At 43.1% G+C, this 27,059-nt stretch overlaps 2 long non-coding RNA genes across 2 annotated transcripts; one reads left to right on the forward strand and one right to left on the reverse strand.

The window, feature by feature from the left end:
• Positions 1–576: 576 nt before the first annotated feature.
• On the reverse strand, positions 577–19,554 carry LOC106004841. The gene is made up of 3 exons (XR_001177888.2): positions 18,714–19,554; positions 1,849–1,929; positions 577–622 (listed from the first exon to the last, which is right to left on the reverse strand). It is a non-coding gene; the product is annotated as an uncharacterized LOC106004841 (long non-coding RNA).
• A 3,203-nt stretch (positions 19,555–22,757) lies between these two features.
• On the forward strand, positions 22,758–26,673 carry LOC123387617. Its single transcript, XR_006602046.1, has 2 exons — positions 22,758–22,798; positions 26,623–26,673. It is a non-coding gene; the product is annotated as an uncharacterized LOC123387617 (long non-coding RNA).
• The last annotated feature ends 386 nt before the right edge of the window (positions 26,674–27,059 follow it).

The raw sequence follows: 27,059 nt of genomic DNA on the forward strand, positions 1-27,059 counted from the left end.
TTGTCAGGCTCCCTGCTCCATGGGAAACCTGTTTCTCTCTCTCTCTCCTATGTCAAATAAATAAAATCTTTTAAAAAAGAAAACATCTGGAACTGAGTGGAAACAAAAATATTTCAAATTTAAGGGAAGCAGGAAAAACTGTACGTAGAGGGCAATTAATAGCAGTAAGTGCTTATATTAAAAGGAAGACAATAATGTAAGCTTCTATCTCAAGAAGGTAGCAAAAGAGGAACGAATCAAACCTAAATTAAGTAGAAATAAAGAAATAGGATAAAAATAGGAATGAATGAATCAAAAGCAAAAGGAAATAGAGAAAAGGACCCAAGAGCTGGCTCTTTGAAAAGATCAAACTGATAAACCTTTAGCTGGACTAAGAAAAAAAGGATATAAATTACCAAAATGAGAAATGAAGAGGGACAACACTATAAACAAAAATGACATTTTGACTATAGACAAAAATGGGGGTACCTGGGTGGCTCAGTGGGTTAAAGCCTCTGTCTTCCGCTGAGGTCATGGTCCCGGGGTCCTGGGATGGAGCCCTGCAGCCCCTTATCAGGCTCTCTGCTCAGCAGGGAGCCTGCTTTCTCCTCTCTCTGGCTGCCTCTCTGCCTACTTGTGATCTCTGTCAAATAAATAAAATCTTTGAGAAAAAAATGAAAAGTATTATAAGGGAATATTATGAATGTCATAATTCTGATAATTTTCAAAATAGCTGTAAATGAAGGCATTCCTGGAAATAACAAATCACCAAAACTAACTAAAGCAAAAACTAAAAAATGTGAATAGCCATATCAGTAAATACAAATATTCCCACAAGGAAAAACCCAGGTCAAATGTCTTCACTGGTGGAAGTCTAGCAAATATTTTAAGGGAAAAACAAAAACAAAAACAAATCTATTAATCCTCTTTTAGAAAACAGATGAGAAAGGAAACCTCTTCAATTAATTTTATGAAGCCACCATCACCCTGGTAAAAAAAACCAAAAACATCACAAGAAAATAGAAAATCCTTCATGAACTGTACACTTTAAAAGGGTCAATTTGGGGGTACATGAATTATATCTCAATAATGCTACTTTTTTTAAGATATAAGAACTGGATTAAATATTCTAAAAGCAACTCCATGCTTGAATGAACAGAGTGAAAATACAGTATCTGTTGTCTGTATCCTTGGGACTGGCACCTAAATGGTTCACTGGGTCATAGCACTGTATATAATTGAAATTTCTTATTTGTATATTATAAAATATATGTTATAGTTTTACATATCATATAAAGGCTACAATATTTTGAGCTCATGACAAAAACAGGTGTCAGAACTATACGACTTCACATTTGCTCTTTGCAACAATTCACCCTACAACTCAGTGGATTTAAACTACTCTGCTGCTCTTCCAGTTATGGTCAGTTGGTGAATTAGGTGGGCAGTTGGGATGGCTGAGGTTCTCTCTGCAGTGATCTCTCATCTTCCAAAGGCTAGTTTATATTCTCAGCACAAAAACATTTTTGTCATTTATTCATGTCTCATTGGCCAAAGCAAGTCACATGTCAAGTTCCAGATTCAAGGGATGGATAAACAGAATCCACCTACACAGAGACACAGGAAAGAATTTGTGGCTGTTTATTTGCAATCTATGTCAAGAATTCTTGACTCGCCTTGGCTCCTCCAAGAATGCTTTTATAACCTCCAACGTCTGTAAATTAGTGTGAATTAACTTTTGATTGAAACAGTCATGAATCAAATGTAAGTATAAACTGCATTCTAGTGTCTTCCCTCCATTCCTCTCTAATCTTAAAAGATTTTCCAGGAGTCAATAAACTATCAAGCTGATTTGGATAAAAAATTTACCTTCCAAGCCTCCATCTGATATAGCAGAATTTTTTCCATTTCCATTATATGCTGCAAAGCCAGTGCTTCATGTACTCATTTCTGGGGGGAGAAATGGTAAAACTGGTGTCATCATTTAAAGTATAACATTAGCTTTTTTAAAGTTTTTTTTTAAGATTTTATTTATTTGTCAGAGAGAGAGGAGTGAGAGTGAGCACAGGCAGACAGAGTGGCAGGCAGAGGCAGAGGGAGAAGCAGGCTTCCCGCTGAGCGAGGAGCCCCATGTGGGACTCGATCCTGGGACACTGGGATCATGACCTGAGCTGAAGGCAGCTGCTTAACCAACTGAGCCACCCAGGCATCCCGGATTTTTAAAAGTTTTTAAAGTGATAACATTGAGGTTATTTAGAATAATAATTTAGATCATGTTTATGGCTTATAGTTTTGGTCTAGATAAGTCTAAACATCTAAAAGAATTCCTCAGTTTCCTTGTGACCTGGGATGGAGAACTGCCCTCCCCACCTTACCCCTTACCCCCCCATTCATTGCACTCCCTACCCCCTCCCCCATACCCTGCTTCTGGGAGCTGTAAGTACTACATCTTGTGGTTTTACTTTCTTTGTATGTGTTAAAACTGCACCTTCAGGGGCACCTGGGTGAACTCTTGGTTTTGACCCAGGTCATGATCTCAGGGTAGTGAGATTCAGCCCCATGAGATGGGCTCCATGCTCAGCAGGGAGTCTGCTGAAGAATCTCGCTCTCCTCCCTTTGCCCCTCCCCCACCACTGGGAGCACCTGTGTACGTGCTCTCTCTCTCTCTCTAAAAATTTTTAAAAAACAAACAACAACAATAAAACAATAAACTGTGCCTTCAGTCAAAAGGACCCTTTTCCTAAAGTGGGAACTCAAATGCTGAGGGAGTAACCTGCCAGCCCTGTGTGGGTGGCTTCTGCCTCTTCACTTTGGCGGGTCATTATCTGCATATTCTTAATTTAGTAGACCAGCTATGGGCCACCCAACACACCCCACATATTTTAAAGTATCCTTTTTCTATTCTGACAAGTAACTGACTTGGTTTGGCCAAATACAGATTACAAATCACTCTACCCCAGAGTGTTGAAGACTTTACTACAATCCTCCTAGCTTCTAGTGTCGCTGTGGAAAAATCCAATGTTATTCCGATTGATCCTTTGTAAACAAAACATCAAAAACCTTAAATTTTCTTCTTTAAGAAAAACATACTTTCAAATTCTCTATTTTGTCCATGGTTTTATGAAATTTCAGAATGGTATGTCTTGAGCTGGGATTAGTTTTATTCTTTTGTGGGTGAGGCATTTGCATTTCAGTGGCAGGATCTTTTCATGAATTGCCTCATTGATGACTCCCCCCCCATCCACTTCTCTCTTCTGTATTTCTGTAATTCTTGTAATTTGCTCTTGAATCCTTATGGTGGTCTTTTATCTCCTATTTTTGTCTTTTATCGCCTATTTATCTCCTATTTTATCTCCTATTTTTGACTCTTTATGCTTTTACTTCCATTTCTGGGAAAATTTCTACAACTATATTTTCAAACTATGTATTAAGTTTTCCATTTAGTTTCATACTTTTAATTTCTCTTAACTTTTTTTCTCTTAATTTTCTTTATATAGCATCCTGTTCTATTCTTGAATGAAATAACCTGTCTTTCCTTCCTAGCAGTGAAACTTATGTTAAGGTTTTCTCCTCCTTGCTTAATCTCTGATTCTTCTTGGGTTGTGATTTGATGGTTTTGTGACCACTGTTTGTGTTTGTTTGGCCTCTGATTTTCATGTTAAAGATTTTTCTCAAGTGTGCAGTGACTCTTGGCTATCTAACTACATTTGAAAGTGTGAAGCTAAAAGGCTTGTATGTGGAGGTGGGGCTTGGGACTTGTAACCTCATTCCCTCTTGGTTGGTCTGGCTGGGCTACTTTGTTGAGTGTGTCAACCTACTGGTTTCTCCTAAAAGGTGTTTCCCCCAGAGGACTTAACTAACCTTATTGGGGTAATCATTTTGCCATGGATACATGTATGAAATCATCATGTTATATACCTTAAACTTACATATAGGTCAATAATATCTCAATAAAATTGGAAATAAGTAAATTCTCATTAAAAAAAGAAAAAAGAAAGGATCCGCATTATCCTTTGGCATCCGCATTATCCTGAGGTATGGCCATAGAGACATGTACTCTTGGATCTCTGAGTGTAGGGAGTCTAGTTGCCTGAATGTCCCAGATATTGTATTCCAGGTGCATCACATTAATCTTCCCAAGGCCACACTTCCCACATTGGCTGCTCCCCAGTCAGTGACTAAGAGTGCCAGGAGTACTAAGGCAAGCCCATTCCTGCAAGATGCAAGATTCCTTTCCTGGGTGTATTTGACTTGAAGACGCCCATAGTCTTGCCAAAATTTTCTTAGAACTGCATGTAGTTATGGACATTTCTTCATCCTTCCTTTCTTTCTTTCCCCCTTGCTCCCCCCATTTCTTCCTTGACAGGGGTCATACCTGTATCATGACTGATAACTCTTCCAGTCTCCTCATTTTCTTTCATAGTTGTTTCCCCTAATAAATCTCTTACATGTCTTGTCCCATCCTGGCATTCACTTCTCAGAGCACTCAGACTATTGCAAATTGTACATAAATTAGAGTCTGAGAAAACAGATGGAAAGATGAGATTTGGGATTTATTGACTTATCACTTGGCAGGTGTTGGAAATGCTCTCCTGAGTGGTAGGTGGGCGCAGATACTCCTGGCACAAGATTGTGACCCGGTTGCTCGGGACTTTCCCTGTGGTGAGCTGGAAAAATGTCCAGGGAGAGGGGAACAGTCTTGCAGATCAAATGATTCAGCAATTTGAGAAATATGAGGAGAACCATGTCTTCCAAGATAGTTGAAGTAGATGGCTGCTGATAAATTATATTAATACTCTGCAGAGGGATGATTAGAGTCTGAGCACCATTAATAAGCAGTTAATGGCCAAGAGTCATAGGCCTGTTGGGTAGCATACAAAGAGGCCCTTATCTCTTGTGGTAGAAGAGCGGACACAGATGAGCTCCAGGTAGGTTTGAATTCTCAGCCAAAGGCAAGTCTGCTGTGCTAAGGTCAAAGTCCTTGTTAGGAAAACCTGGGACTCTGAAATACAGAATAAAGATAAATGGATGTAGGCCATAAGATGTTAATTCTATAGACACCTTTTAACCCTATGACTTCCCAATGTTTCCCCTTCCCTAGTAAAAGCTGATACTTCCGCCATTCTAGAAATCACTACAGAGCACACAGCAGGTGTACTTCTCAGGGGCTGCCCCCAACACCCGTCCCAGAAGCCAGGCCAGTCACCGGGATGGGGACATGCTAGGCCCGATAATGGTGCAAGGAGTTTCCACCAGAAGAGCTGCTTCAATTGACTGGCCCGAGGAACAGGGCAAACCTCATGTTCAGGCAGCAATTAATTAGAAGCTTGCAAAAAGCCATGACCAACATTCAGTGAAGCAGAAATGTCTGCATTTCCTTGCCACATGGTAGAGGGAAGAATAAATGGGTTAAGGGAAGCGAGTATGTTGGAATGGATATATTATGGGTGACCAGAAGACTCACCAGAGGATAAGGGTCCCCAGGAGGGCCCCAGGACACAAGAGTCATCAAAGCCATTAGAGATGTGCTTGTTTGAGGGGCACTGGCATCGCTTAGCTAGAGTCTCTGCGGGTCAGGGGTGACAGTAGGAAAGCGCAGAGCCAAGTTATCCATGCTCAAGGGCAAGACAGGCCCCAGAGCAAGAGGCCTGGTGGCTGCACTTCATTTCCAGCAACTGGGAGGTGGCAGTTCCTATAATGACCTGTAAGTTCCGAGGAGCTCAGTGGGAGTGACTGTGGGATAATCTTTCCCCACGGACACCGAATTAACATGTAATTTGTGCTAGCAGCCAGACCACAGCACTCTGAGATGTCCGCAAGAAGAGAAATACCGTCAAAAATGTTGCAAAAATGTGTACACACAGCAAGCAGGTCTAATTAGAGTAGGTAATTGGGCACAGATTATTTGGACTCTGACAGGACTGAGTTTGAATGTTAACTCTCATTCCTACTGTAGGTCAGGGTCAGCAATTTTTTTTCTTCAAAGAGCCAGATAGTAAGTTGGTTAGATTTCCTTAGGCTGTATGGTCTTTGTTAGAACTACTCGGTTTTGCTATTGTAACTCAAAAGCAGCTTAACAATACGTACATAAGTGAGTGTGGCTATGTTCCAAAAATTCTTTATTTAGAAAAACAAGCAAAGGACTGCATTTGGCCCATGGGCTGTACTTGGCTGACCTCGGTCCTATGAACATATTTTCTTCACTCAATTAGGTCATCTGTAAAAACAGTCCTAATGCTAACTACTTTGTAAAGTTGCTCTGGCCCTTATATGAAATAATATGATAGCTCTTAAAAGTTCTCATCACAAGGGGAAAAAAAACTGTAACTATATCTGGTGATGGGTGGTAACTAGATTTATTATACTGATCATTCTGCAATATATTCAAATAGCTAATCATGTTGTACACCCGAAACTAATGGAACATTGTACGTCAACTACATAAAAATAAAATGAAATTCTTATTTTAAGCTGGAAGGAAAAAAAATGAACCAATGCAGGGAAATGCTCCCCAAAGTCAGATAGATTTGGGGCTAAGTCCGGAATTTGTCGCTAACTACTTACAGATGACCCTGGGGAAGTTTCTGATTTTAAGCTCTATGGTCTGGTTGGATCAGACAAAGCCTGAGAAGTTTAATTTGCACAGGGCTGTTTAACGAAGAATTAGAATTTCTGGTTCAGGGCGCCTGTGTGGCTCAGTGGGTTAAGCCGCTGCCTTCGGCTCAGGTCATGATCTCAGGGTCCTGGGATCGAGTCCCGCATCGGGCTCTCTGCTCAGCAGGGAGCCTGCTTCCTCCTCTCTCTCCCTGCCTCTCCATCTACTTATCTACTTGTGATCTCTCTCTCTGTCAAATAAATAAATAAAATCTTAAAAAAAAAAAAAAAGAATTTCTGGTTCACTGATATAAATATGGTTCCGGTTCTGGATGCAGCCACGCAAATATGCCATTTGTGACTCAACCGAAAACATTCACTTTAGTTCCCAGTCTTTCCAAAGCACTTAATAGTTTTGTGTTGTCGTTGTGTCCAACAGACCTTAGCTTGTGGCCCCTCCCATCCTCCTACTCCTTCCTCTGGTGGAAAGCACAGAGCTTTCCAGACAGGGCGGGGGAAGGTCAGACCCTGTAGAATGACGGCAGCATCTCAAATCCTGTGGGATTCCTCTGTGCTTGTGGAGACATACTTTTAATGACTGAAAATCTAGTTTTCAAGTAAAGGAATCAGGTATTCCATCTTTTTATTGAAGCTGAAACAAAAAGAAAAGAGCTTTAACCAAAACAAGGCTTTGAAGTTTGCCATCAAAAGGATTTTCTTAGAGTGACTGTTGAAAGCTTTTAAAACTAGACAGGCTTTTTCAAAATAAAGTGGGTTACCATCTCCTGGGAAGTTTAGGTGGGGTCTAATTACAACAAAGGAGGATCAATTGAAATAACCTTTATAGAGTCTTTGATTGAAATGGCTGGAAGTCTTTCCGGCAAATAAAGGATGAGAAATGTCCCGCTAGTGAATATTTAAGAGTTCCTTTGTTAAATATTTTACTTTGCAAGACAGGAACTGCAGGTTTCTAGAAGCTGAAGGAGGAGCTAAAAAACTTACAGCGTTGGGGGAAACTGTAAATTGGCACAGACTTCCAAGAGAGAAGTTCGGGATTATCTAGCAAAATTTAAAGTATATATAAACTGTGATCCAAAAAATTATTCCAATGGTATACTAGGACAAGTGTGGGATGTACAAGAATATTTATAATATTGTTATTTTCAGCAATGAAAGCATGGAAACCTAAAGGCCTATCAACCAGGAACTGATTGGATCAATTATGATATATTCACTGCAGTAGAATACAGTGTATCTTTTAAAAATACTATGTATTTTTATTTTTTTGGCATGAAAGATGTCCATGATATCCAGCAAACAGCAAACTTAGTTATCTGGACAGAATATGTATGAGAATGTGTTCACTGTCCCTGTATTGTTTGAACTATTTATGAAAATGATGCATTATGAAGGAGGAAAAGAATGATGCTTTCTGTTTGAAAAAGACAGCTGTAACTTGTATTTTCACTGCTCAGAAGACAGAGCAAAGAGCAGACCCTCAAGCTGAACAGATCTGTGGTCATCTGATCCGGTTTCCTTACATGGGATATAGACAGTAAGACACTTTTTAAAACTCATCCAACATAATTTCTTTACTTAAAAATACAAGTAGAACCCAAAAAAAAGTAGTGCATTTTTTCCCCAAAATGTGTTGCTGAGAACTATGATACAAAGTAAATGACATATTTTTCAAGGAAAATACATAATACAAAAATTTATTTCAGTATTAAAAGTACTATAGTGATGATCAAAATCATGTCATAAGTTTATTTTTTTTTAAGATTTTTATTTATTTATTTGACAGAGAGAGAGAGAGAGATCGCAAGTATGCAGAGAGGCAGGCAGAGAGAGGGGGGGAAGCAGGCTCCCTGCTGAACAGAGAGCTCCATGCGGGGCTCAATCCTAGGACCCTGAGATCATAACCTGAGCTGAAAGCAGAGGATTAAACCTGAGCCACACAGGCGCCCCATGTCATAAGTTTAAAAAGACGTACATACAACATATAAAATGTAGCAGTGTCATTAATCTGAACGATCTAAACTGAAACAATTAATATACAATAAATGTTAATTATTTAATAAAATTTTGATTGGCTTATTAGAATTTTGATGGACTTGGGATGACTTCTATGGATCATGTTGCTAATAAACTTGTCCATGATCATTTTAAAATATACTTTCTTTCTTATTAGTAAAATTATGTAGCTGATGGACACATTTAAAAAATTCTATTGAGGGGCAGGCACCTGGCTGGCTCACCCATTAGGACCCTGCCTTCGGCTCAGGTCATGGTCCCAGGGTCCTGGAATCAAGCCCCTCGTTGGGCTCCCTGCTCAGTGGGAAGCCTGCTTCTCCCTCTCACAGTCCCCCTGCTTGTGTTCTCTCGCGCGCTTTCCTCCTCTGTCAATAAATAAATAAAATCTTAAAAACCTTAAAATCTTAAAAAAAAAATCTATTGATGTTGAACTGGAAACCTTGACTTCAGACTTCATTTTTCTCTTTTCCTCTGTCTCTCTCTTGTCTGAGAGACATCTCTGGGTTTATGCTGGATCTGTTTGCAAGAACTGAAAAGACAGACATATCTGGAATTGAGTAATATTTCCCCAACATTGATAGACTCTTTTCATGATAAAATGTATCTTGAGCCCCATTAGAATTTTTATGGATACTTCCCAATTTTTTATTTTTATTTATTTATCTTTCCCCAATTTTCTTTAAAGATTTTATTTATTTATTTGACAGAGATCAGAAGTAGGTAGAGAGGCAGGCAGAGAGAGGGAGGAGGAAGCAGGCTCCCTGCTGAGCAGAGAGCCCGATGCGGGGCTTGATCCGAGGACCCTGAGATCATGACCCAAGCCAAAGGCAGACGCTTAACCCACCGAGCCACCCAGGTGCCCCTCTTTCCCCAATTTTTTAAATGAAAAATGCTGTATACATAGAAAAGTTGGCAGGCAGAATTGTACGGTGATGTATACCCACTATTGGACTCCATAAGCATTAATATCTTGCTGTATTTGTTTGATCATAGATCTTTCTTTTCTCCATCTATGTATCTATCCACCGACCAATCCATCTTCTTTCTTTATGTATTTTTTTAAGATTTTATTTATTTTTTTAGTATCTCTATACCTAGCAGGGGGCTCAAACTTAGGATCCTGAGATCAATAGTTTCATGCTCCACCGGCTGAACCAGCCAGGCGCCCCATTTCTTTTTATGTATTTCAAACTAAACAGTGGACAAGAGTATACTTTATACTGAAACATTTCAGCTCACGTGTAATTAACTAGGTCTTAATATTTGCTTATAATATTTGCTTATGAAATAGACAAACATGAAGTGTACCACCATTCTATGAGTTTTTAAAAAAATGCAATACTCAGTCCAACCCTTCTCTAGATCTGTCCTCATTTTGTACACCATCGATTAGTTGTGCCTGTTCTAGAACCGCCTATATGTGCAATCATTCAGTTAGCACTACTTGGTGTAAGGTTTCTTCCACTTGGTGTGTTTCTGAGAGTCATTCATGCTGTGTTTCAGTAGTTCATTCCTAGTTATCACTGAGCGCTATTCCATCACATAAGTGTATCAGAAGCCTTCTAAGCTAGACACAAAGGGTTTTCTTGCTCACAGCAACAGTGGTAGCCAGAGGATCAATCAGTACCTGTACCACTTCCCTAAGACCATCTCCATGGAGTGACATACAGGACCAAGGGACGCTTGCATACAGGAGTTATGTATGACACAGGGGACAAACCCTGAGCTTAGAGAACCTGAATAGGCGGGAGACTTTACCTTTATTTTCCAAGGCTGTTTTCTACACAAACATAGCTCAGAACAAAATGTGTTAGAGAACCTGAATAGGCGGGAGACTTTACCTTTATTTTCCAAGGCTGTTTTCTACACAAACATAGCTCAGAACAAAAAGCAGCCCGTACTTCTGCTCACAAGCCAAGCAGAACACCAGAGACCCATGGAGAACGGTCTCCTAACAAAATGTTCTTGCACACGTCCTTTTGTGAACACATCTTTAAATTTCCCTTGGATAAAATCTTAAGAGCTGAATCACTGTGTCGTAAGATGTTTGTCTAACTATCAGAACTTTTCCTAAAGTGACTGCATCATTTCACATGCCCACCAACAACATACAAGAGTTCCTGTTCTTTCCATTTTTCCCTGCGTTGGTGTTGTCAGTGTTTTAAATATGAGCCATTCCAGTGAGTTGTATTAGTAACTTAACTGTTGTTTAATTTGCATTTTCCTGACAACTAATGATGTTGAGCCCTTTTTGAGTTGCTTATTGCCCCCTAGAACATTTTCCTTTGGAAAGTGTCTGCTCAAACTCTTTGCCTTTCCAAAAAATAGGTTTTTTCTGTCTATTATTCAGTTGTGGGAGTTCTTTATGTATTATGGAAGCATATCCTTTACTAAATGTATACTTTGCTAGTATTTTCCCTTTGCTTGTTGTTTATCTTAACTGTGCCTTTCAGGAAATAGGATTTTAAAATTTTGCTGAAGTCCAATTTACCAACCTTTTTTTTTTTTTTTTTTTTTAAGTAGTCTCTACACCCAGAGTGGGGCTTGAATTCACAACCCTTGAGATCAAGACTCACATGCTTTACTGACTGAGCCAGCCAGGCACCCCTAGTTTACTAAGTTTAATTTTATAGTTACTTCCTTCTGGGTCTTGTCCAAGAAGTCTTTGCCTACCTCATGATCATGAAGATTTTTTTCTTTAATGTTTTCTTCTGGAAGGTTTATAGTTTTAACTCTTAAGTCTGGGTCTATGATACATTTTGGATTATTTATTGGGTAAGGATGAGGTACAGGTGGTTCATTTTTCCCCTAATGAATATCCAGTTGTCTCTGTGCCATTTTATGAAAACTTTTCCTTTCCTTGTTGAACTGCTTTAGTAAAACTCAAAAAATTGTGTAAATGTGGGTCAGTTCTAGGCTCTCTATTCAGTTCTGTTGATTTGTCTGTCATTACACCAGTACCACACTGATTACTATACCTTACTAGTAATTGTAAACTCAGTCTAAATTCGTTTTTTTTCCAGATTTTATTTATTTATTCGACAGAGAGGGAAATCACAAGTAGGCAGAGAGGCAGGCAGAGGGAGAAGGGGAAGCAGGCTCCCTGCTGAGCAGAAAGCCCGATGCGGGGCTCAATTCCAGGATCCTAAGATCATGACCTGAGCCAAAGGCAGAGGCTTAACCCACTGAGCCACCCAGACACCCCTCAGATAGTGTAAATTCTTAAATTTTGCTCTTCTTTTTTAAGATTACTTTGGATAATCGAGGTCATGTGCCTTTTTATAGAAATTCAAGAATTTTCAGGGCACCTGGTGGTTCAGTGGGTTAAAGCCTCTGCCTTCAGCTCAGGTCATGGTCTCAGGATACTGGGATCCAGCCCCACATCAGACTCCCTGCTCAGCGGGGAGCCTGCTGCCTCCTCTCTCTCTGCCTGCCTCTCTGCCTAGTTTCAATCTCTCTCTCTGTCAAATAAATAAATAATTTTAAAAAAAAGAAATTTTAGAATTTTCTTGGAAGAAAGATTGATATTTAGTTTTTGTGTGGTATATAATAGAAAAGTTATTTTAAGTACAATAATAGGAAAAACATTTAAATAACTGCATTATAAAAAATAAATAACTGCATTACGATTTTCTTAATTATTTTATATTTTTAGTTCCATATACATAAGGCAACTTGTATTTTATATTTATTTGACAAGTTACAGATTGCCATGCAATTTGATTAATATTAATTAGGTAAGAAAGCCCTGACAATGTGATGTGTTTTTTTTGACAGAATAAATAAAATCTAAAAAAAATAAAATATTCTGATTAGTCTTATTAAACTGATTCAATTCACCCAATTAGAATAGTCATGTTTTAGAGTGAGCATGAAACAAAGTAAGAACAAATAAGGTAGTAATTATGTTGTTGATGGTCACCTAATTATAACACATATTTGAATCTTCTCCATAAAGTAACATTTCTAACAAAATAATTTGTTCTAACTGAAGAATTACCAAACAAAATAGAAAAGTAAAATTATGGAAAACCTCTGAAGAATTATCAGAAGCTCAATATTTAGTCTTGAAAGTTTACCAGTAAAAATATCCATCTTGAGAGACACAATAGACTAATATTAAAAATCTACAGTAAATATCAACATACAATTAAGTTGGCTAATCACTATTTCTTATTTATTACTTTACAAAAGTTGCCTAATGTATATTTTCTCCCTGCTCACCTTAAAATTTCCATCATGAAAACAATAATTCATTTGCTAAATGTTTTGAAATAGCAGACTTCTCAGTTATTGGAGTTATCTTCTTATTGAACAACACTTATATCCTCATGAAATGCTTTTTGCTGTCTAAAAATTTTCTGGGGACTTGGATACATCAATAAGTTTGTTGCTTTTGCTACTTACAGAATGTTGTAAAATGCAGAGGTAAGAAATTGTGGCCTCTTGACTACAGAGTTTCGAGTACATTAGGTTTAGGATGATATTTTGTGTCAGAGAAACTTATTAATGGAAAATTGGCTGGGCTACCAAGAGGTCTCTTCCGCCATCTGGTAGTAAATGGCAACCCTTTGTGAAAAGCGGTTTCATGAATTGTAGTTGCCCAGAGAGTGAGTACAAACAATTAAGGATCCCCATATATATGAAAACATAAGCAGCAAACAGGAAAATACCAAAATAAACAGGCATACTTATTTTGGAACAAGTGGTAAGTCAAGGTATCCTGCCATTAATTTCAAATGATTTTCAATTTAAAATGCTATATACGGTTAACCTATCAATTGAATCAAAAAGTAAATTAGGATATTTGCACACATACAAGAATTTTTTAAATGTCACCTCCCACATACGCCTTTTCAGAAAGTCCTTGAGATGAGTGGAAAGCCAAGAAAAAGGGAGACATGGGATACAGGAAAGAGTAGAACTGACCTAGGAGCCTACTGAGAAGAAGACACCTTTCTTTTTTTTGACAGGATCAAAGAAAGGCACTTAGAAGCTCCAGAAAAAACAACAACAACAAAAGCAAGGGAAAGTTGTACAAAATAGTCATGGTTCAAACAGGAAACAACCTGGAAGATGGCATAAGTTTGAGCAATTGGTAGAGTATTAGAAAAGAGAACAGGTTTTGCTTACAATTCTAAGAACATTCTTTCAGGTGACCCTGGAGTGCTGACATTGTCTATATACAGAAGGAAATAGGATCCTAGCATTTTTTTTTTTTTAAGATTTATTCATGTATTCTCGACAGAGAGAGGGTGAGAGTATGAGCTGGGGGAGGGACGAGGGAGAAAAATCCATGCTGACTTCATGCTGAGCATGAAATCCAACGTGGGGCTCGATCCCACCACCCCAAGATCATGACCTAAGCTGAAACAGAATTGGGTGTTTAACCATCTGAGGCATCCAGGTGCCCCTGGGATCCTAGCATTAAAAAACAATCTCTACAGTTAATAACACCTACATAGTTATAATAATGTGTAAACCATTTAATGGTTTTCAGCTTTGAAAAAGAACCTTTAGACAATCCACAGAAGACTTAGTAGGGAGCCTAAGTCGAGAGGTAGAATCTGGAGAAGAATTCTAATTCTATATCCTGGAAAAACAAGAAATATTGTAGAAAATTAATGGAACAAGAAATAGAGATCTGTGTACATTATTTCAAGTTACAAATATTAGGAAAAAAACTGAAAATAACTATCAAAAATTGAAAAGAGAAGGTCAGTTGTGTAGGTTAAATCTTTACATTTTGGAGCAAGGAGATGTTGGATAATATCTATCTAATTTAGAAGTAGTGATATGGGGGGCGCCTGGGTGGCTCAGTTGGTTAAGCGACTGCCTTCGGCTCAGGTCATGATCCCAGAGTCCCGGGATCGAGTCCCACATCGGGCTCCCAGCTCCATGGGGAGTCTGCTTCTCCCTCTGACCTTCTCCCCTCTCATGCTCTCTCTCTCAAATAAATAAATAAATAATCTTAAAAAAAAAAAAAAAAAGAAGTAGTGACATGGGCACAATATTTAGAATTATGAATGTAACTACCATAAGTATGGAAAATTTTTTAAAAAATTGCCCAGGAGAATAGCCTGGAGTGGGAAGAAATGTGATGCTTCCCATCTGAAATCTTGTGATGTTTTTCAAGAAGTAATTTACATCTACTACATTGATAAAATTTTGTTTAAATGAGAATAAAATTTAGATTGAAATGTATCAGCATTGTAGCATCAAAAATAGACCAAAGCAGCTGTCTTAAATGCTTGCAGTTCTTGGTTGAAAAATGCCAGTTGGTTTATTTTTGTAAAATTTCTGTGAAGTTTCAAACCGCTGTTTGTTATTATTTGTTCAAAAATCATTCATCAAGGGGCACCTGGGTGGCTCAGTGGATTAAGCCTCTCTCTTCGGCCCAGATCATGATCTCAGGGTCTTGGGATTGAGCCCCGCATCGGGCTCTCTGCTCAGCAGGGAGCCTGCTTCCTCCTCTTTCTCTGCCTGCCTCTCTGCCTACTTGTGATCTCTGTCTGTCAAATAAATAAATAAAATCTTGAAAAAAAAATCATTCATCGTGAATAAAAAATTTTTTTCCTCTATCAGTGAAAAGCCAAATTGGGCTTTTAAAACTGTACTTTCTCTTTTAATACTGATCTGTGAAGAACAAGAGAGAGTCTGATGTGCACTGTTAAGAACCGTGGTTAGATAAACACACATTATCAATCGTGGCAAATATAAGTATATATTCTTCAGAGAAATGACTACTCAGGATGATTGACTTTTTTTTTTTTTTTTTTTTTTTAAAGATTTTATTTATTCATTTGACAGAGAGAGATCACAGGTAGGTAGAGAGGCTGGCAGAGAGAGAGAGAGAGAGAAGCAGGCTCCCCGCTGAGCAGAGAGCCCGATGCGGGACTCGATCCCAGGACCCTGAGATCATGACCTGAGCCGAAGGCAGCGGCTTAACCCACTGAGCCACCCAGGCGCCCCTTGACTATTTTTTTTTTAAGATTTTATTTATTTATTTGACAGAGAGAGAGATCCCAAGTAGACAGAGAGGCAGGCAGAGAGGAGGAAGCAGTCTCACTGCTGAGCAGAGAGTCTGATGCGGGGCTCGATCCCAGGACCCTGAGATCATGACCCGAGCTGAAGGCAGAAGCTTAACCCACTGAGCCACCCACGTGCCCCTGACTGACTATCTTTAATCAGGCTGTTTATTTTGTTATTGAGTTCCTGGAGTTTTTTATATGTTCTGGATCTTGATTCCTTATTAGATACATGACTTGCAAATATTTTCTCCCATTCGGTGGGTTTCCTCTTCACTCTGCTTCCCCAGTCTACACTGTAGTTTTACACAGACTAAATTAAACAATGCAGAACTAAGGATAATGGTGCACCCCACCCCACCCCACACAATGAGCCTGCTCTGTCTACCAAGTGGTAAACTCCTCCCTCTCCCCAGCAGCGGCTGTTAAGTGTGAGCTGGTTCCTCTGACCTGCTCATGGGATATGCGTTGGATGACTCCAACTTTGTTTTAAGGATGAAAAAACTTTTTAAAGATCTTATTTATTTATTTGAGAGAGAGAGAGCACAAGGCAGAGCAGCAAGCAGAAGGAGAGGGAGAAGCAGACTCCCTGATAAGCAGGGACCCTGACATGGGGCTCGACCCCAGGACCCTGGGATCATGACCTGAACCGAAGGCAAACGCTTAACCGCCTGAGCCACCCACACACTCCAAGGATGAAAATTTTTTAAAGTCCCTACTGGATTATTTTTAAAAATTGAAAAAGAATAGTGATCATTACATCTTCTAACAAAGTGAATCCCTTTATCCCTCAGTTGGGAAATGCTGTCCTGCTGCAATAAATCTGAATTGTGAAGTCACTGCTTTGAAATTATCCAGGACTCATCAGAGGCCTCCTTCTCTGGATGTAGAAAATGCTGTTCTAGAATTTTCTTCCCCTTCCCCAAATAGTTCCTCCCTCTCAGACTCTAGGGGAGGAGCCATTCCTGTGGGTCCTCTGTTACCCCATACTGGTGAGGAGAATTTGGAAATACCATTTTACAATTGAAAAAAGGCACTGGCATTTTGCCAAGAGAATGACATTTTTGTGAAATCCTCTCTGCACTGACGTGAGGAAGATTAAAAATTGTTTCTCCGTCTCTGGCTCCTAGGTGTCCCCTGATGTCTTGGCAGTTGTTCAAACAAGTTAATTCTAAGGCAAAAAAAAAAAAACAAAAAACCAGAAGTGTCCTGGAGAAGAGTTCAGACTGGAGTGGGGACCAACACATCTGCTTGGAGTCCTGTTCCCGAGTTCCTGGTGTTGGTCCCCTTGATTAAGTTCCTCAGGCTAACTATTAAGAAGAGTCAGTGCCATTCTTACGGAAAATAAATGACCAGTTAACATTACCTCTGAGGCTGCTCGAAAGTTCAATGAAATGAATGCCCAACTGTGATCTTGGGACAATTAATTTTATGAAACAGGATTTTCAAAGGCTCTGATTCTATTTCAAGGCTATTCCTGACCACTGACATTTGAAAAAAGCTTTTTCTTTTCCTTTCACAGAGATCATTTTGACATGTTTACTTCTGGGAGTTTCTTTTTCAGCAACACATATAAAAGCATTGAACTGGGATGAAGTTGACATTCTAAACATTTGAAGTTTGTTTTTGATTCTTTCAGAAAAAAAAAAAAAGAAAGGAAGGGAAAGGCGTTTAACATCATTAAAACATCTCGGAAGTTTTGCTAGGCTTGTGCCATGGAAACCTAAAATGACATGGCGACATTTTTCGAAAGGATGGAATTTGGGGATTTTCCTTAACTTTTTCTGCAGAGATGTAGAGGCTGAGGACAAGTGACATTAGTGTCCCCCGCCTCTGACATCTCTTGTTCCATAGCAAGGCTCCCTCCCACAAGTCCCCACACAGTCAGGCATGTGGCCTGACTAGCCTCTCTCTCCCGGGTCCTCTCCTGGTCATTCCCATGGCCAGCCTCCTAACCCTAAATCAACAAGTGCACGAACAAACAACCATCTTTTAATTTTAAAAGATGGGCAGCATGTGTTTAAAAGGAGAGGTGACTCTCCATATACGGACATGAAATACCGTAGTGTCTTAAGTGAAAAAACCCAGTCACAGAAATATAGATTCAAGGATTCCATTCATGTTTAAAAAATGTGTGTGTGCACAAGCATGGTTTAAAAAAAAGGAATCAGGGCTGCATGGGTGGCTCGGTCATTAAGCGGCTGCCTTCCCCTTAGGTCCACATCCTGGGGTCCTGGGATCCAGCCCCCGCATCATGCTCCCTGCTGGGTGGGAAGCCTGCCCCGCTTCTCCCTATCCCATTCCCCCTGCTTGTGCTCCCTCTCTCGCTGTGTCTCTCTCTGTCAGATAGATAAATAAATAAAATCTAAGAAAAAGGAATATCTTACTTACACACACACACATACACACGCATTACACAGACATAGGTCAAACAAACAAACAAAAGTTAAAACAAAACAGCAGCCCCCAAAGGGAGTCCTTTTCCTGAACCTGAAAAGGTTCATTCTAATGAGGGGGCGCTGTTCCTTGGAAAGGTATGGTCCATGCCCTTTGTCTATGCAGACTCTGCTCAGATTCTCCTCACCTGCTCAAACGCTACCCTCTTCTGGCACCTCCCTTAGACCCCACCGCCAACCCCACCCTCTCCCTTTTTCAAACTGCCCCCCTGGAGTGCCTGGCCACGTCTGGAATTTCCCTCTTTATGCTAAACGCTACATCCCCAAACTGTGACTTAACGACGGTTTTGGCTCTCCCAGAAATGGAATCTTAAACCCGTCAATCAGGAATCGCCTGATCGGCACTAGTGAGGTCATCGGCCTGATAGACCCCATCACCGTCCCCTAAAGGAAGGTGACCTTGCAATAACCAATCTGATTTGTGGCCTGCGTGTTAACTTCCTTGTTCCCAGTGCGCTCTGCCTAGGAGGCTTCCGCTGTGTACCGCTACTCACTGCTCCTTTCTATCTGCCGGATGGGCTGCTGCCTGATTCATGAGTCATTGACCAAAGCCAGTAAGATCATTAAAATTCACTCAGTTGAATTTTGTTCTTTCTCCAAAAAGAGAGCAGCTTCCTCCTACCTTTAAGGAAAGCCAAGGTCCACACCTTGTCCTCTGAGCCTGCCCTGCTTGGAATCTTCTCAGCTGTGCCCCCTCCAGTTTGCCATGGGGCCACCTCCTTGAGCCTGCCTTGAGTGTCACTTTGAACCTCCTACAGCCTCGCACCCAAGGTAGCATAGGCTGGATACAGTTACAGGAAGGAAATGAAGGCATAAAAGAATTCTTGCTCCCTTACACCTTCTCCTGGACCTGAAAAGGTTGATTCTAATGGGGCGGGGGGTGGGGGGCGCTGTTCCTTGGGAAGGTGTGGTCCGAGCCCTTTGTGTAAGCAGACTCCGCTCAGATTCTGCTCAGGTTCTCATCACTGCTCAAACACTTCCCTCTGCTGGCCCCTCCCTCAGACCCCACCTCCAGCCCCGCCGACTCCCTTCTTCAAACTGCCTCCCGGAGTGCATGGCCCTGCTGGGATTTCCCCCTTTATTTTGTGAAATTGCACCTCCTTTCCCACTTGAACAAGTGCTCCAGACTCAAATTCTTTTTGGTTCTGTAATCTTGGCGAGTGAGACGGAGAAGGAGGGATCAGTTTTTCTCGGGGCTGGAGTGGGAGGTTATCTATGGAATTTATGAATCCTCTAAGAAAAGTCTGGAAGGATCCGTGGGAGGGGTAAGAGGGGAGGAGAGTATGTGAAGAAGTTCTCACTCCATATAGTTTTGTGCTGCTGCATTTTTTTGCAATGATCATGAGTTCGTTTTTAACTTGTGTAATTACAAAAATAAAAATAGAGGCCCGGTTGGTTAAATGAGTTGTGGGTTTTTGCATACATTTTTAATTTGCCTTCTTGTCATGGACCAGAAATACTCTCTAAAATGAAGACATCGTGTAAAATAATGGGAAGCTATGTGAGACAGCTGTCACAGGCACAGGGTTTTCTCAAACTCTCTGGTGTTTTGTGCCCCAGATAATTAAGTTTAGAGGCAGCCTGTGTTCAGAACCACTTTGACTATGTAAATATATAAGGAAAGCACCCAGATCAATTTAGTCTCATCAGCTGTGAAATCCTACAAAGTTCAGCAGTCATCAGAAGAATCTGCTCAGAATTGAGATCTGGCCAAAGAGGGTCAAGTTATCACTGATGTGAAACGGACGAATATCGCATGTGAAGACATCTTTGTAGTCCCTGTTCATTTTTAAAATGTGGGATTTTATCATAATTTTTCCAAAAAAGTAAACAAAAACGCCTCCCCTATAAGATCAAAATGTTGACTTATTTAATGTGGATTAGGGATGAGAAACTTTACATAGTAGCCGAAAAATGAGAAACTTTGGATGTAAAAATGGAACCATTATTCTCGCTGCTGAAACCATTAGCTCCGTAAAAGCAGTTTGCGCAGCATATTGTTAACTACTCTTTGTTAATGACTTAGCAACATTTGAATAGGAAAATGAAAACTATTACCTAAGGAGTAGGAACCTAGAAAGTAAATATAGAGCTTGCACCTGATGAGTTATGAAATCAAACACAGATGAAACAACTGACCTCCCCATGGAGAAAATTAATTTAGTAAAAACAAAACAAAACAAAAAAAGCCTGAAGCTGTGACCTGCAAATGTGGCTACTATTAACCTTGGCATAAATTGTATCCGATGTGACCAAAAAAAAAAAAAGTTTATATGCCATTTACATGGAGCGTTAAGACAAATGAGATGGACACAATAAGCCATTTTAAATATACACAGGAGGGGCACCTGGGTGGCTCAGTCGGTTGAGCACCTGCCTTGGGCTCAGGATCCTGGAGTCCCGGGATACAGCCCCACAGTGCGCTCCCTGCTTAGCAGGCAGGGAGTCTGCGCCTCCCCCTGCTCTGACCCCACCCCTGGTCAGACTCCTCCCCCTTCCTGTGTTCTCTCTTGCTCAGGCACACTCTCTCAAGTAAATAAAATCTTAAAAAAAATAAATAAAAAAAGAGGGTGTCTGGGTGGCTAAGTGGGTTAAGCCTCTGCCTTCGGCTCAGGTCATGATCTCAGAGTCCTGGGACTGAGCCCCGCATCGCGTCGGGCTCTCTGCCCAGCAGGGAGCCTGCTTCCCCCTCTCTCTCTGCCTGCCTCTCTGCCTACTTGTGATCTCTCTCTGCCAAATAAATAAATTCTTAAAAAAAAATAAAGATATACTGGATGACACAGCTTTACAGACTGGCATAAGAGACTTTGGAATAATTAATTAATTAATTCATTCATTCATTTATTGTGAGAGAGAGAGAGTGTGTGTATGCACGTGGGGACCCGGGCAGAGGGATGCGGAGGTAGAGAATTTTAAACAGACTCTATCCCGAGTGGAGGCCGAGGCGGGGCTCCATCCCAGGACCCTGAGGTCACCACCTGAGCAGAAACCAAGAGCGGGAGGCTTCAACGGACAGCGCCACCCAGACGCCCCGGGACTTTGGTCTCTGCCAGATTACCTGGGCTAAGATAACGCAAAAGGTATACCAGGTGGATAGAAAAGGAAGACTAGCTTTCTCGGAGAGACGTTCACCATCTTGCCTCTGGGTCCCCTTGCTTTAACCGTCCACCCTGCTCTGCCTCCCCCCGGGGTTTTCAGCAAGTTCCAGGGTCTGGCCTTTGTTTAGAGCCGTGTGCCAACGTTCGTCATGCAAATGTGGTTTTGCTTCAAATAAGATTTCAGTGTATTTGCTGCTTCACAGATGCTTTGAAGCATCTGTGCATCGTGCAAACCTCGTTTTGGGAACCTCATGAATTCTGAAATGGGTCATGCTGTTACACAAGGGAGCTTGTCAAAACCTCTTTTGTACTCCTACTTCCAACTTTTTTTTTTTTTTTTTTGCCATTTGCCAATATCTAAGTTTTAAGTAATTTTCCAGCTACTGAATGAAGTTTCTTTTTCTTGACCCACAAATAGGCAACTGGAAAGGATGCTTGAGCAAGCACTTCTCAAGCATAAGATACCCCCCACTCCCACACTTTGATACTCCGGCTACCTAGCATAACCAGAGTTACTGTTCTGTGCATGCCTTTCATTTGGCACACAGAAAATCACAAGTCATGCTGGGAGACACATAGAATTCTTTTTGAGGAAGTAAAATATTCCCCAAATGGTCACAGTCAGAGCTGACTGAATTCAAACAAAGCGGCAGCATTCCAGACCATGCAACCATGTGTGGGCTGCAGGGTGACCCCGACCACCCACCAGGGTGGGAACCACTCCCCTCTGCTGCATGCAGGCCACCAGGACACACTGTTCACCGGCATTCCTAACCCACCTGTACTGGGCAGGTTGGATTCCAGAACCTTCCAACTATAAACACATGCAGGTGATCAGGCACCACTGGGAGTGGTTCACCCAGGCTGAGGCTTGTATCCATTTCTGATTTCTACCATCCCAACATGGTCTGTAGTTTTACATATTTATCTTCTGAAGGAATGTCACAGATCTCATCCCAAGAAGAAGCTCACCCCCCTAGTTAAGGATCATTGCTTTAGGGAGCAGCAAAGAAAATCTAGGGTATTGGAGAGGGAGGGGAGGAGGAGGAGGAGGAGGACTAGAGTATGGATGACTTATGTTGGGCTGGCAGGAAGGGGGCTACCAAAGATGGCGAAAGTTCCCACCACAAGACCTGAGCTCGGACAGGAGAACAAAGGCCCAAGCAGGAATCTGAGACCCCCGCCCCAGGCTCCTGTGGACCAATGGGATCCCGATGAGCAGGCGGGATATCCAAATAAGGGAAACTTCCAAAAGACCCCTGAGCTTCCTCCGAGACCCCTTAAAAGCCCCCTCCTCCCTGCCTTGGGTGCGACTTCCGCCACTCTGCTTTCCAGAGTGGCGGAACCTCGGCCCGAGGGTGCCCACCTCCTCCCTGCGCAACTTTCCTGGCTCCCCTTCTCCTGAGCCCTGAAACTTCGCCGGAGAGCGTTTTTAATAAATCTTGCCTTGCACCCACTTTGCCTGGTGTTGTGTTTATCTCGCCGGAAAAAACTTTACATTTGGTGCCGAAACCCGGGAAGGAGATTGAGCCCCCACACAGTGGGGAGGCTCTCTCCTTTCCCTGGCTGAACCGGACCTGCCTTTCCGAACGCCACTTCCGAAGCTGTGGTGAGTTTCCCCGATTCTGCGCCTCCTTCCGGAAAGCCCTGCCCTAATCGCGGCCGCGTCAGGGTGGACCCCGCCGGTCACCAGGTGACCTCCGTGACTCCGAGAGGCTGGGAGACGTCCTAACCTCTACGGCAGTCGACACAGTTTTTCCACAACCCAGTGGTGGACGAGGGGACGCCTTCCTCCAGCCCTCGGGTTGCCCGGCAACGAATCGTGGGGACCTCCCAATCCAAATTGGACCCTAAAACATCCCGGGGGTGTTTTAGGCCTGCTGGCCAATCTTAAAACCCTGGAACTGGACCAGGACCTGCGAAAACGACGTTACTGTACTGTCGCTTGGCCACAATACCGATTAGACAATCAGTCCCAATGGCCTCCGGAAGGCACGTTTAACTATCAGACTTTCATGGACCTAAATAACCTCGGCAGGCACCAAGGCAGATGGGCCAAGGTCCCTTATGTCCAGCTTTCTGGACTCTGCACTCTCGCCCCTTCCTCTGCTCTCACTGCTCCACCTCACAGGTCCTCTTGGCCCGCTCCCCTCCCCCTACCCTGCCACCCACTGCTCCCAAAGACTCGGACCTCTCCTCCCCGTCTCCTCTCTCTGAACCCCCGGAGAGCTTCACCCATCCACTGACAAGAGGGCCTCTGGTTCCTCCTCCTCCTCCTCTTTACCGTGATCCTTCACCCCAAGGTCCCTTAAATTCAGGATTTCTGAACCAGCGCTCTCGTCTACCCCTCCTTCTCCCCCTCCCACTCCTATCCGAACTCCTGACAAATTTATCCGCAGTAAACAGGAAACTCCAATCAAAGCTTACTGAAGGTCAAATAGGCTCTTGTTATTTGTTAAAATCTGCTAGCAAAGAGATGACTAGAACTGCTGGTTACTTGTGTCTCAGAGTTTTAATGGGTCATTCTTAAGGTAGCATTCAAAGTCTTTGGTAACCTTTAACAGAATGGGATAAAATACCCGAGCGCTGGTCGCCAGAACTAGGTTTACGCTTTTGAAATCTGTTGGTAAACACCTTTTGTGCTTAATTGAATTCTGTTGTAACAGCCGCAGGGCTACTGTTTGAGCTAGATGCTTTCGTAAAGAATGGAAGGGGAGACTGATCACCTCCCATTAGCCAGGGATACCCAAAGGGGAGGGTGTCCAATCTGTTTGAATCTGAAGAGTGCCTGACTGCGTGAATGTGTCTGTGTGGCTCCAGCCGCACTAGGGCTCGAAAGCCCCCCGCTGAGTTAGTCTGACCCCCAAGGGAGGTTGCTGGAGCTGAGGAAGTTTGAGTTCATGCGCCCTTCTCTCTACAGGACCTTTCCCAAATTGAGAAACGTTTGGTCTCCTTTTCGGCCAGTTCTGATAACTACATTAAAGAATTCCAGTGTCTGGCCCAAGCCTATGACCTCACCTGGCATGATTTACATGTGGTCCAGACCACCACCCTCACCATAGAGGAGAGGGAACGCATCCAGGCTGCTGCCCAGGAGCACGCGGATCAGGTCCAGCTCACTGATGCTGGAGCCCGGGCGGTCCCAGCTGTAGAACCAGGTTGGGATTATCAGGATGGCCAAGATGGCCACTGGCACCGCGACCGCATGGTCCAGTGTCTCATAGCCGGCATGAGGGCAGCCTCTAATAAGGCCGTTAATTACGACAAGATTAGGGATATTGTCCAGGCCCCTACGACAACCCCACCATGTTTCTTAACCAGTTGACCTAACTTTTAACCCAGTACACTCGCTTGGACCCTGCCTCTCCTGCGGGGGCCACGGTACTGGCTACTCATTTTATCTCTCAATCGGCACCGGATATACAGAGAAAGTTAAAGAAGGCTGAGGAGGACCCTCAGACCCCCATTTCTGACTTGGTGAAAATGGCATTTAAGGTCTTTAATTCCCGTGAGGAGGCGGCTGAGCTTAAACGACAAGCCAGACTCCAGCAAAAGGTTCAGTTGCAGACCCAAGCCTTGGTAGCAGCCCTGCGGCCGGCCGGCTCTGGGAGCCAGCAGAGAGGGGAAACCAATTGCACCCCGTCGGGGGGCCTGTTTCAAATGCAGGGCCGAGGGACATTGGGCTCGCCAGTGCCCCAATCCAAAGCCGCCAACTCGGCCTTGCCCTCAATGCCATTTGATGGGCCACTGGAAATCCGACGGCCCTAACCTCGGGGTATCTTCGACGCCTCAACGTGGGGGACCCCCCGAGATAGTAAGTCTGGCCTTTCAACTGCTTGGATTGGAGGACGACTGACGAAGCCCAGACTCAGCCACCCCTCTCACCCAGGCCAAGCCCAGGGTTATGCTCCAGGTAGCGGGTAAGTCCATCTCTTTTTTGCTGGACACGGGGGCTACCTACTCTGTTCTGCCTTCCTACTCGGGACTTACTCGAACCTCACCAATTACTGTTATGGGGATCGATGGGACCTCCTCCAATCCTAGGGTGACCCTTCCCCTTACCTGTAGCCTGGATGGGTTTCCCTTCCCCCACTCGTTCCTATGATTCCTTCCTGCCTGGTCCCTCTACTGGGTAGGGACATTCTCCAGAAACTAAGGGCAACTATCTGCCTCTCCCCTTCCTCCCCTCTATCCACCTCAACCCGTCTCATCCTACACCTCTCCACTCCCTCGACCCCCGCTCCAGATGACCTACCTACTGTAGACCCTCAGGTGTGGGACACCTCAGAACCCATCATTGCTTCCCACCTTACCCCGGTTCAAGTACAGCTTAAGGATAACTCTAAGTTTCCCTCAAGCTCAGTTGCCTATTTCCTTAGCCCACCGCCAGGGCCTGAAACTATCATAGAACGGCTTTAACATCAGGGACTCCTGATCCCCATCATTTCCCTCTGTAAACACCCCATCCTCCCAGTACGCAAGCCCTCAGGGGCTTATCGACTGGTACAAGACCTTAGGCTTATCAACGAGGTCGTGGTCCCCCTCCACCCAGTCGTTCCTAACCCTACTGTCTCGCGTTCCCCCAAACACCTATGACTTTACTGTACTGGAACTAAAGGACGCTTTTTTCACTGTCCCCTTGCACCCTGATTCCTATTTTTTCTTTTTGCCTTCACCTGGGAGGATCCTGACACGCATGCTTCTGGACAATTAACTTGGACTGTTCTACCCCAGGGGTTCAGGGACAGCCCTCACATTTTCGGCCAGGCCTACAGACTTAACAGCAGTGCGTCCTTAAGGCCAGGACTCTACTACATATGTGGATGACCTCCTCCTCTGTAGCCCCTCCCTCTCGGTCTCCCAAGACGACACCTCCACCCTACTTAGCTTTCTGGGGGCCAAGGGATATCAAGTACCCCCCTCTAAGGCCCTCAACATGACCTTAGGGCAGCCCATCACAGTCTACTCTCCTGCTGACTCACAGAGCTCCTTAGCCACCGATCCCTGGCCCATCTGACTCCCGTCTCCAGCTATTCCATCTGCTATTCCTAGAGAACCCGCATCTCTCTCTCTCTACTACCCCCCCGCTTAAACCCTGCAACTTTACTGCCTAAACCCTTGCCAGATAAGGGGTGGACCCAGGACAGGATTGCCCTGCCAGGCAATCTGGTGCACACCTTGATTACTGACATCCACCAATCCCTCCATAGTGGCCCATAGGCTCTCCACTAATTTCTTCAGCCATTGTTCTATCATCCTTCCTTATCTAAGGTAATCGAAGTTGTCCACAGGGCTTGCAAAACCTGTTCTGCCGTGAATTCACAAGGAGGAATCTGCAGACCAGGGCCTAACCAACAGCTCCGAGGTCATCAGCCGGGGGAAGACTGACACCTGGACTTCACTCCCATGCCTTGCCATAAAATTCATTCACAGGCTGGATCGAAGCATACCTCATCGCCCAGGAAACAGCAGACGTAGTGGCTACAATACTCATCGAGCGCATCATCCCGAGGTTCGGATTGCCCCAGACCCTCCAGTCGGACAACGGACCTGCCTTCATCTCCAGTGTAACCCAACAGGTAGCTGAGAGCCTCAACATAACCTGGAAACTTCACATCCCATACCACCCACAGTCATTGGTAAGGTAGAAAAGGCCAATGGGCTGCTCAAAGCCCAACTCACCAAACCTACTCTAGAAACCCGTCTTTCCTGGCCTACACTTCTGCCTATGGCTCTCATCAGACTCCTGGCTACGCCCCGCGGGTCTTCAGGCTTAAGCCCATTTGAATTACTATACGTCCGGCCCTTTCTTAGAAATCACAGCCCTCCAGCCATTTCCCCACCTCTTTTATCCTATCTACCTTACCTCA

This window comes from Mustela putorius, unplaced genomic scaffold (assembly GCF_011764305.1).
Source record: "Mustela putorius furo isolate JIRA1106 unplaced genomic scaffold, ASM1176430v1.1 tig00003858_pilon_pilon_pilon, whole genome shotgun sequence".
NCBI classification, from domain to species: domain Eukaryota; kingdom Metazoa; phylum Chordata; class Mammalia; order Carnivora; family Mustelidae; genus Mustela; species Mustela putorius.